This window comes from Triturus cristatus, chromosome 6 (genome assembly GCF_964204655.1).
Source record: "Triturus cristatus chromosome 6, aTriCri1.1, whole genome shotgun sequence".
NCBI lineage: Eukaryota > Metazoa > Chordata > Amphibia > Caudata > Salamandridae > Triturus > Triturus cristatus.
Genome location: NC_140589.1, coordinates 1,456,123,067 through 1,456,135,407, shown reverse-complemented (window position 1 = coordinate 1,456,135,407; position 12,341 = coordinate 1,456,123,067).

Genomic DNA, 12,341 nt, shown 5'->3' with positions numbered 1-12,341 from the left:
CGTGGACCAGCCTGGGACCATCATTGGGGAGACGGTGGCAGAAGTTGGGGGACCGGACACTGCACAACATGACCTGAGCCAACAGGAACAGGGTGAGTAACGACCAGAGACTGGGGGGACGGGGGAGATGGGCACAATGGCACACATGCACAAGGAAGTATAGCACATCTGCGGACAAACCATGCCCAAGACTCACAACTCCGACCAAGAGCCCAATTTGCGCAAGTCTGCAAATCTCAGCACTGTATAAGCACAGAAGTGAAAGGCACTCCACCTGAAAGGGATAAGGGCCAGCCAAATCAGAGCCTAAGGGGCAACTCACGCACAATGCAGCACACGCACATAAGATGCAGAGCACCCCAACATTGACAACAATGTGGTACAAACTGCAACACTTTCACAACAGAACAGAGGACACAACTGCTGCCGCTTGTGTGTAGAAAATGGCCATTTGCATTTGGCATAGCAGGAAACTGTGAGATGACAATGTACAAGTACAACCTCACATCCCTGATGGTGTAGAAATGCCAAATGTCCCGCTTCAAATAGGCGTCTCCTCATAAACAGTCATAATGTACATTACCATACAGTCTGACAGTAAACTTGTACAATGCGTGAACATACATGTGAACACAATGTCAATCTGCATTTCCCCTTCACATTGCAGAGGGAGACTCAACACCTCCTGCAGAGCAGACCCAACAACTCAGCACTGATGATGAAGAGGACCTCCCCATCATCTACACTGATGCACTCCAACAGCTCAGGGACAGCTCCGGCATCCCACCTCCAGGAGCAGGGCAGCCCAGCTGCATCCATGAGACCCCACCCCTGCACAGACCGCACAGCAGGAAGCACCCACCACCACGCCTGTCACCAAGGACCCCCAGGACCAACACATGGCTTTCCAATGCCGTGTGTTAGGGTGCCAGGAGGAGATGTCTGACCAGCTGTGGGTGGGGTTTGACCTCATGGCAGTCCAGCTAGATGCCATACGTGGGTGTCTAGGTCCCATCAGGGACCACTCACAGTCCCTAACTGACACCCACTGTCCGCTCCTTGCTCTACAACAAGCTATGGCTGACATCGCTGGAGTCATGACTCTGAGCCAAGAACAACTGTCTAGTCAGAGTGGCATCAGCGATGTTAGCCGTGAGTTGGGACACATAAGGAGAATGATGGAGAGCTTGGAGCGGATGCAGGTGGAAAGAATGTTTGCACAGCTGCACACCAGCAAGATGTAGCTGTGATCTTCCATGCCCTGCAGATCCTGGCCTGGCACGGATGGATGCTGGTGCTACGACTACATCCACATTTCCTCCCCCTGAAGTGTCAGTGCCACACAGTGCGACAGATTTTCCACCTCCGTCCCTTGATGTGTCACCGCCACACAGTGATGCAGACAAAACACCACCACCCGCATGTGTGGCACTTGACACATCAGAGGACGAAGATGATGATGAATCTGGCTTTGTGGCTAGAATGAAGTGGTAGCATTCATCTCCGCCATATGGCCTAGTTCAGCTTGGTTCTGCCCTCTGCATCATGCCCTGGAATAACGCCTCCCACTGTCCCCCTATATATTGAGTGACACTCACCTTGGACCTCGACATGGACGGCCATATTTGGTTTGGTTACCAATGACACTGCAATCACACTGCGGACGTAGTCTTTGACTCCCTATGAACTTGTCAATCCTGAAAGGACTTTGGCTGGCCCTCCATGGGCCAACAATGTAAAGTGGGGTTTGCATGGCCCTGTACTGGTCCAGCTTCAACACTCCACTGAAAGTGAATAAAACATTCCAATTCACATAGATGTGTCATGGCCATGATCAATCAAGAATGAAAGTATGGATGAATGTAGGGACAGTGATTCCACAAAAAGTTACTCCCTGGGTAATGCTATCAATGCGCATGTATGGCCATGACCCAGATAGGCATTAAGACACACATTGTCATTCAAATCAACACTCATCACAGTTGAATTCAAGTGAAGGTGCGTAGACTTTATTAGCATATGCGTGTCAGTAAGGGCAAGATAAGTGCCACGACATGCAGACCAATACAGCAGTATGTCAGAATGAGGAACGTTGCCAAGTGCCGCTGTCCGCTCCGGAGGAGCTCCTCACCTTTCACAGGTGTGTGTTAAACCGCGTTGTTGGCCACTCGTGTATTCGGAGTCCAGGCGAATGCAGCCATGTCCACTGTTGTCGTGGGATATGTGACCAGATCTCCAAGATGCAACAAGGTGTCGGGACATGTGCAATGTGTTCCAATCTGTTGTGGCTGCAGGTACGTAGTTACTCATCCATGAAAGTGATTGCAGCTTCTTAGGCTAACATTTCCAACATGAGGTCGTTGTCGACTTCATCAAACAGGACGGTGAGGCGATCCGCTAGCAGGTCTGGACAGATGTGCTGCGTCCACCCCCTTACACCAATTAGCACTACAGCCCAATAGGGGAGCGGTTCAATGTGGTCACTGCACGCGAGGATTTGTGCAATTTCTCAGGTACAGCTGCCTGTATGTATGCCAAGAATCAAGGCATCCCATGAACGGGTATCACGGTGACACTCCTGGTCGTGGGCCAACAGGGGGCACACACACGTCAAAATCCAGTTCAGTTACCGTCCTGTTGGATAGGCAGACATCCATGGACCGCTTGAATATGCACGATCGACAATGTAACACAGGCTGAACGCAGGTGACGTTGGCAAGGTGGAAGCTTAGCCTGTAACTGATCCACAGCACTGCCAATGGCAGTGCCCCCAGTAAATGCAGCATTCGTGCACGGTACAGTTCCACGTGACAGGGGTTGTGCATGTGTCCGGGATGTTCGGCCATTGCATTAGTGGTTCTTGTTGAAGCAGCACTATTCTGACCTGCGCCAGTTCTGTGGACGAAAGGCCATGTTTCGGCTCAATGAGTTGTTTTAGTGTGCACCGGTTGTACGCCTGGGATGTTGTTGGAGTAAGTGCATAGGCCATTCCATGCAAGATAACTTCGAGCAAGGACTCCTGGGTGTGGGGTGTGTATACGTTGCTGTCTCATCTGGATGTGCGTAGTGTGTGAGGCAGCATCAGATGCTATAGTATCTGTCAGGGGTTGCCGGGCACATGCTATTCCCAGGTCGGAGGTGCAGATGTGTTTCCACCTGATAGTTCAGACAAAGGAGCTCTCATCCCTACTGTACGTTTGTAATCTGCTTGCATTCATGAAATGTGAAGTGGCTTGTTGAGGTGGGGTGGGATGAGTGCGACTTTGGGATTCATTTTTGACATGTCTTGTATATGGCATATGAGCGGCATCACTGTGTGTTACGTTGCCTCACAGCTGCTCCTCCCTCCCCCGAACCCATTTACTTATGTGCTCTGCGCGATTGCATCACTTGCACTCCTACGGCACAGTATTGTCATGCCTTTCTGTGCATGTCCACAAGCCTGACAACAACACTGTGATGTTGGCCGCTGAAGGTGGTGGGCCACGTGAGTGTGGGCCTACGGTAAGGATAGGGCGGACACAGATGTAGAGTACATGCCTGGCTGAACTGGTGCTGCTAATGTGGCTAGGCATTTGACTCATGCTGTGGCAATACAGATACACACAACACTTGGCATGTATGATCCTGGACCCCGATCGGTCTTGCGCTCCTTCATTACTCCGTTCGTGCGAACCAGCCCTCCGGGTGCATGCTACATTGCAACATTGTCTCTTACAGGGGGGGGGATGACTTAGCTACATGTCCAAGTTCTTACCCACTGCCTGAGGTGACATGGTTGCATCCTCTCTCCACAGGACAATGTAATGTGGTAGGGCCCGGGTCCATTATTCATACATAATGACCACACGGACACACTAGGATAGATAGTGGAACTGGCTACGGGCACGTGCGCCCGGCCCCTTTTTATCACCAGGATCACATATCCAGTGACGCCTGTGCTGGATGGGTGTGGTGTGAGTGTGAGCCAGCCCTCAGGTAGTGGTTGGTGCTGGCAGCAACTTGAACAGTGATCACTATTAAAGCGGAAACAGAAAACAACAACATAACACAAACAACTGCGAAGCATCATGGAGGTAGCCGGAGCAAGTACAAAGGTCACCCAATATTCAATCAGAAGGGGCCATGACATGTGATGCACTGAGGTAGGGGCACCAGAGCTGAGCGTGCTCATGTGAAGAAATTGTCAATGATTATGTCCCTTCAGGATATTCCTGCTGCAGCTGCAGTGGGGCTTGTTACACCTGCCTCATCTTCATCATCATCGTCCTAGGTCTTCCACACTGCCTGAGGTGACATTGTTGCATCCGCAGTCCACAGCACGTAACTCAATCAGAAAGGGTCCATGAGTTGTGGTGCACAGAGTTAGTGACACCTGTGGCATTCAGCGGGTGCGCAGCCTGCGATGATGTGTCGTCCGTGAAGGTCAGGAATGGATTTGATGTATGTGAGCCCTGCTGACCGCAGTGTAGGCCATAGGCAGAGGTCAGCAGGGGCCTACAGCCACTTGGCGTTGACTTGTGCTGCACAGCTAGTGGCACCGGAAGTGCTCAGGGGGTGCGCAGCCAGCGATGATGCGTGGTCTGGGTGAGCCGCACTGGTAGCAATGTCTGTTGCCTACTGGACTGCGTTATCTGCAATCGCGACTCGATCTGAATTGTGTTCACTGCTGACTGCAGTGTAGGCCAGAGGCAGAGGTCAGCAGGGGCCCACATCCAAGTGGCACTGACTTGTGCTGCACAGAGTTAGTGGCACCTGAAGCGCTCAGGGGGTGCGCAGCTAGCGATGATGCGTCATCCGGGCGGGCCGCACTGGGAGCAATGTATTTTGCCTACTGAATTCTGCCTCAATAAATCCATGTGGCATTGACTTGTGGTACACAGAGTTAGTGGCACCTGAAGTGCTCAAGGGTTGTGCAGCCAGCAATGATGCGTCGTCCGGGCGGGCTGCACTGGGAGCAATGTCTTTTGCCTACTGAATACTGCCTCAATAAGGCCACGTGGCGTTGACTTGTGATGCACAGAGTTAGTGGCACCTGAAGAGCTCAGGGGGTGCGCAGCCAGCAGTGATGTGCTATCCAGGTGGGCCGCACTGGGGGCAATGTGTTTTGCCTACTGAATTCTGCCCCAATAAGGCCACGTGGCATTGACTTGTGGTGCACAGAGTTAGTGGCACCTGAAGCACTCAGGGTGTGCGCCGCCAGCAATGATGCATTATCCGGGCGGGCCTCACTTGGGGCAAAGTCTTTTGCCTACTGAATTCTGCCTCAATAAGGCCACATGGCGTTGACTTGTGGTGCACAGAGTTAGTGGCACCTGAAGTGCTCAGGGGCTGCGCAGCCAGCGATGAAGCGTCATCCTGGTGGGCAGCACTGGCAGCAATGTCTGTTGCCTTCTGGACTGCGTCATCTGCAATCGCGACTCAATCTGAATTGTGAGCCTTCTGACTGTAGTGTAGGTCGAAGGCAGTAGTCAGCACAGACATAACTCCGCGGTGCTGTGCTGCTCGGTTCGCTGGGGGCCTGTGTCATGGATGCCAGCAATCGGCTGAGGAGGCCGGCGGTCATGTCGGCGGCCTCGTCGCAGGGTGAAGGGCTCCGCCTTGGCAGACACGTTGGCCATCCCGGAAGTGAACCATGCCCAGAGCCCCGGCCTATTTATCCACACTCCTATGCTTGACTGGCGTGCGCCGGACCAGCCCGCTCCGCTTACACTTACGGGGGGACGACACAGCTACATGACCAGGGTCTTTCCCACTGTCTGAGGTAAACATGGTGGCATCCACTCTCCACAACACTACAAACACCAGCAGTATATGTCCACATGAACAGGTCTGTGCCCTGCATACTGAGGTCTGTCCAGCACATCACAGCCACACTTGGCATTGTGTGCATTCTTATTCATGGATGACTTGCCTCCTTCACACATACTTGGTTCCCACCTCTCCCCACATTCTACTATTGTGTGGCTGATGAGCCATGCCATTTGCGGAACATCCGCTGTCCTGTTCTGCGCTGCCTCAGTGGTAAGCCGGGGGGTGCATGAGGGTGTGGGTGGGTGTTGTGGACCTCTTGGGTCTCCGAGCTGCATGATCAGTGTCTCCATGACATGTGTTGGTCTTCGGATGTGGCTCTGGACTGGCTCCCTATCATACTGCAGGTAGTCATCCTGCTTTACACCAGTAAAAGGCAGGTGTTAAATCCCTGCTGCTAACGCGCCTTATCGCCTGTTTTTGGTTCGCATCGCAGATCTTGCTGGTCGTTGAGAATATCGCGAAGTGGTGTTTTTGTGTGTTTTTGCACGGGAACGCCTACTCTGCATATCATTAGCATTAGTTGTCGCTCTCATCCGTGGCGATGTTTTTTGCGAAAGCTATCGCTGGTAAACTGGCGATATCGGCAGTTTGCACCAGCTTGAGAATGGGGCGATAATTTTTCGCCACTTTTGCTGCACTAAAGTGCCGATAACTCAGCGATTGCTTGAAGCTGGACAAACAAATAGTAAATCTTCACAATTGCAGCAAAAACCACCCAAGGTAAATGGCCAAGGTCAAATTTATATCCAGGAATAGTTGTATAAAAAGCAGTATTAACACTGTTTTTTAAAATATTAAAAAACCTAGCAGTCTCAATTAGGTTTCGGCGGAACACCAGAAACCTGTGAATCATTGTTCCTCAACAGATACGAGCCTGTTGATCCTTCCTCAGTATAGAATAGGGGAAACAGTTGAGTTTCCATCAATGACTCCTCTGTTGGTCTGTCTTCTATAAGACTGTTGGGGCATAGTGATGGTCATCCCACTCTGTTGGGGGCAGGATGACAGTCACTCATTTTCCCTTGCCTTTTCTATCATGCAAGTCAGGGAGAATGTTTAATGGTTTCCATTGTGTAGAGAAAAAGCTCCCTCCATACTGGGGCCATTTACTTTTCTTTCAGAGAAAAAAACTCTTATCTCGGGATTCTGTTTTTTCTGAACAAAAAGGTTTGCTGAGCAGGCGCTTTAACGTTGTTGCCAACTCAGCAAACATTCAATGCTGTGAAAGGAGAAGCTATGGAGAGGCGGGGCACTCCAAATACTGTGCACAGTCCTCTATCACAGTGTTGGAGGTCATGAACTCTGTCAACTTTGCTTTCCAGAGGACCATCAAGTAGGGTTTAAAAAGGCACTAACAGCTCTTGAATTAAATGAAAAATGTGGAGACATTTATGAAAAGCAACCTAAATGTTTCCCACTAAATGTATATAACAAATTGTATTGCTATGAGCATATATAATTATTTCTGGGTAACTATGAATCAAGAGGATCTTTTTAAGCGAGGGGTTTTGAGTGACGTCAAATAGACAATGAGAGCCAAGCTGGAGTTGCTTATAATGTTATTTAGAACCCCAATGTGAAAAACATTCAATTTATTCAGTTACCCAGTGATTGGCGGGGACATTTGTATCTTAATCTTGGGTATAATCAATAAATAACCCCACCACTGGTCGTATGGACCTTTGTACATTGATGAAAAGAGTTTAAAAGAAACAATCAGTCAGAAAAACGTTATTGAGCCAATATGGCCATAAAAGAGCAGCAGCAATAAACGGATAGAAACATGCTAAAAATACTGTCGATAAGATGAGGTACAATAGCAGCAATGCATGGCTGGTGATTCACCTGTAACCTAATAGTTTATGCCAATCAGATGTTGAATTTGATAAACAAAAGATGATAACCACAATTGCAGCAATGGCAAACAGTTAAAAACAGCTTAAAACAGAACAAAATGCAACACAGCAGATCAAGGCTAACTATTCGACAATATCCTTGTGTCTCTTTGAATCCTAAGGGAGTGACAAATAAAGTCAATAATAGCGTGACAAATATATTTAGAGATCAGGCACTGCAAGAGTTTGAGGCTTTGGCTAGCTGATCTACAATTTGTTGAGTGTAAAATAGGACGAATAAATTGGGTTCTAGGAACAGTGTAAAACCTACAAAAAACATAGGGGCATATTCTCAAGGATCTATCGCCGACTTATCGGCACGTTAGCTATCGCTAATGAGATGTAGAGTGGGCGTTCCTGACCAAACAGCCGCAACAACTCCAGTCCGCAACATTCTCAAAGACCAGCCACATCGGCGATAAGATCACAAAACAGGCGATAAGGCGCGTTAGCAGCAGGATTTTAACACCTGCTCTGACCTGGTGTAAATTCGGACAACAACCTGCAGCAGCCAAGGGAGCTTAGCCAAACATGAAGAACAGATGCACCCGAGCAACTGAACATGCAGCCCGGAGCCCCAATAGGGCAACAACACCCACCGCCACCACCCCAGGACACCGCCCCCTCTTTGGACAAAGAGAATGCACATCAATACCATGATACCATGGACCAAACAAATCACCTGAAGTCGCACAATCACAACACCTAACATATAGGTGTGGCCAGAAAAAGGGAAATCATACATTCATATCACATAATCCACATAAAACGTTTATTACAGATTAAACAAAGAACAACAATTCTGAAGAGGCACGGCGGGCCTTCTCTGGGCATTCTGTAAGTCACAGCCTGCGAGACAGAAATATAGATAGGAAGGTGTGTCATACACTCAACAAAGTACAGAGAGAGAGAGCGAAAGAGAGAGAGAGAGAGAGCGAGGGGGAGAGCAGGAGATAGAGAGAGAAAGAGAAAGAGAGGGAGAGAGAAAGAGAGGGAGAGAGAGGGAGAGAGAAAGAGAGCGAAAGAGAGAGAGAGAGAAAGAGAGGGAGAGAGAAAGAGAGGGAGAGAGAGAGAGTGCAGACACTGCAGACCCAGGCCTCACTGCTCACCTGCTGCCACTGGTGTGTCTCCAACCACGTGCCGGTATGCAGTGCAGTCCCCCAGGTCCCTTATCTGAAACAATTCACAGAGACATGAATGACAGAGTCCATACAGTTGCACACGCAATCATTGCTTGCTGCCCGCCCCTGCGCGTACTTCCTGGTGCACCCCAACCACTCCCGCCGCCCAGCGGTGATTGCCCACCCCTGCTCAACCAGGCCTCACTGCTCACCCTCCGACACCATTGTGTGTCCAAGAGGGCACACCACGTGCCGGTGGGAGCACCAAGCCCGGGTCCCGCTACCATGGCACCCTCAACATCATGCAGTCCCGCACTGCGGGCCACGAGGTCACACACTTGATTCTGGGTCTTGATTACGCAATGGCAGAGACCATATCAGTGCACACGGCATCATCGCAGGCTGCACACCCGCTCAGCCCTATAGGTGCCACTCACTCTGTGAACCACGAGGCAATGCCACGTGGCGGAAGACCCGCACTGCCCGCTGGCTCAGGCCTACACTGCGGTCCAGCAGGGTGCACACCAATCCCCACCAGTCCGGACCGCCAGGATGGTGCATCATCGCAGGCTGCACACCCGCTAAGCAGTTCAGGTGCCCCTATCTCACTGCATCGCAAGACACCGTCCCGTGGTGGTGTGCCTGCCGCAGTTTATCTGTTGCCACCAAGTCTGTGCACTGCCAGCCATGGACCCTTTATGATTGAGTCCCGTGGTGCGGACGCCATCATGTCACCACCGGCACTGTGCAATGTGCTGTGGCAGGGCCCTAGGCCCTCAAGCATAAATGAGAACCACACGGAGACACCCAGTTAGAGAGTGGAAATGACGTCCAGCATGCGCACCAGGCCCTTTTTATTGGCAGGGTCACATGTCCTGTGACGGCTGTGCTGGACGGGTGTGGTGTGGGTGTAAACCAGCATGAGGGAGTGGCTGTGGCATGCATGGCATGCTGACAACTAGACCTATGAGCAGCAGATCCCTACAGGGAAGACCTGGGACATGTAGCATTGTCGTCGTCCCTTGAGCGTAAGTTGAGTGGCCTGTCCTGGCGTATGCTAGTCCAGCGTAAGGGTGTGAACAATGACCCCGGGGTGCTGGGTGTGGTTCCGTCATGGGCTGGACAAGGAAGTAACTAATGTGTGTGTCCCCGTTGTAGCGTCAGCGCCACCCATGCCGCAATCAGCAATGTGTCACCCGTGACCCAAAGCCCAGAACATGAGCAACATGGACGTAAGGGGGAATCACTGACCCTTCATTCATCCATACTTCCACACTTGAAAGATCATAGACATGACACATAGGTGTGAACATGAATGTTTATTGCATATTCAGTGGAGTTTTGAAGCTGGAGCAGTACAGGGTCATGCAAACACCACTTCAAATTGTTGGCCTGGGGAGGGCCAGCCAGAGTCCTTCAGGGAATGACAGGTACATCAGAAGAGGAGGAGTTCAGTCCGCAGTCTGATCGCTGTGTCATTGGTGACCAAACAGAATTTGGCAGTCCATGACGAGGTACAAGGTGAGTGTCGCAGAGTGCATTGGGGGACAGTGGAAGGTGATGATGCAGAGGGCAGGACCAAGCAGAAACAGGCCATATGGCGGAGATGAATGCTACCGCTTCCTTCTCACTACCAAAGCAGATTCATCTGCATCTTCGTCCTCTGCTGTTTCATGTGCCTCACATGTGGGTGGTGGTGTTCTGTCTCCAGCAATGTGTGGCAGTGACACCTCAGGGGCCGGAGGTGGAATGTGTGCTGCACTGTGTGGCATTGACATATCGGGGGAGGCCGGAGATGTGGATGGAGTGGTAGCAGCAGCATGCATCAGCGCCAGGCCTTGTGGCAGCAATACCTCTCGCTGGTGTGCAGCCGTGGCAGCTGCTGTTTCCACCCACGTCCACTCCATGTTCTCCATGAGCCTCCGCATGAGTCCCAACTCCCGGGCGATCTCGCTGGAGCCACTCTGACTAGACAGTCATTCTTATCTCAGAGTCAGGACCCTGACGATGTCAGCCATGGTTCGTTGGAGGGCATGGAGCGGACTGTTGGTGTCCGTTAGGGACTGGAGTGGTCCCTGATGGGACTTAGACACCCACGTATGGCATCTAGTTTGGCTGCCATGCGGTAGAACCCCACCTGCACCTGTTCAGCTAGCTTCTCCTGGCACCCCAACACACGGCATTGGAAGGCCATGTGTTCGTCGTGGGGACCTGGGAGGCAGCTGTATTGGTGGGGACTGCCTGCTGTGTGTTCTGTGCAGAGGGTGGGTTCTCCTCTTAGCAGCTGGGCTGCCCTGTTCCTGGAAGTGGGCTGCGGAGGCTCTCCACGAGCTGTTGGAGTGCGTCAGAGTCAAAGGTGTGGTGGTCCTCTCCATCATCAGAGAAGAGAGGTTGGGACTGCTCTGCAGGAGGTGTTGAATTTCCCTCTGCAATGTGAAGGAGAGATGCAGTTTAACATTGTGTTCACATGTAATGTCGACGCATTGTACATGTGTACATTCAGACTGAATGACAGTGTACATTGTGACTGTGGGGAGCTGCTTATATGATGCGGGACAGTGGACATTTTGACAACATCACGGATGTGTGTTTGTACTTGTACACTGTCAACTCACATTTCCCCGCGATGCCATATGTAATTGGCCAGTTTCTGCACACAAGCAGCACCATTTGTGTCCTCTGTTCTGTTGTGGACGTGTTGCGGATTGTGCCACATCGTTGTCAATGTTGATGTGCTCTGCATGTGATGTGTGTGTCGCATTTTGGGGGAATCGCCCCTGCAGCTCTGATTTGGCTGCCCCTTATCCCTTACATGCGGTGTGCCTCTGACTTCTGTGCTTATACAGTGCTGAGATGTTGCATACTTGGGTGCATTGGTCTCTTGGTGGGAGTTGGGGGTCTGGGGCATGGTGTGTCTGCAGATGTGCTATGCTTAATTGTGCATGTGTGCCATTGTTCCCATCTCCCCCCGTACCCCAATCCCTGGTCTTTACTCACCCTGTTGCTGTCATGTTGAGCAGTGTGCGGGCTTCCAACTCCTGCCACCGTCTCCCCACTGATGACTGTTGACACCATTTCCTCCATCTCATCCAGCTCCTCATGTGGTGCTGGGCTCCCACCTCCAGTCTGCACTGCTGCCTTCCGGTTGTTTGCGAGTTTCTGCTTGGTTTTGCGCTTGACATCATTCCAGCGCCTCTTGACCTCTTCCATTGTCCTCTACAGCACACCGACTGCATTCACCTTGTCCACGATGGTCTGCCATATTCCATTTTTAGTTTATAGTAACGCAGTGGAGGTGACGAACAGTAGTTGATGCTGTTCTATCAACTCTGTTATCAGGATCCTGTTTTCCTGTGGACTGAACCTTTTCTTCCTACTCTTCTTGTCCTTGCCCTTCCCTGACCCCGAAGTCCCAGGCTGGTCCTCCGGGGGGCTTGTGGGGTTCTGGTTGTCCTCTGCACTTGCTCCTGCTACCTCCATTGGGCTTCGCTGTTGTTTGGCTTTTGTGTGT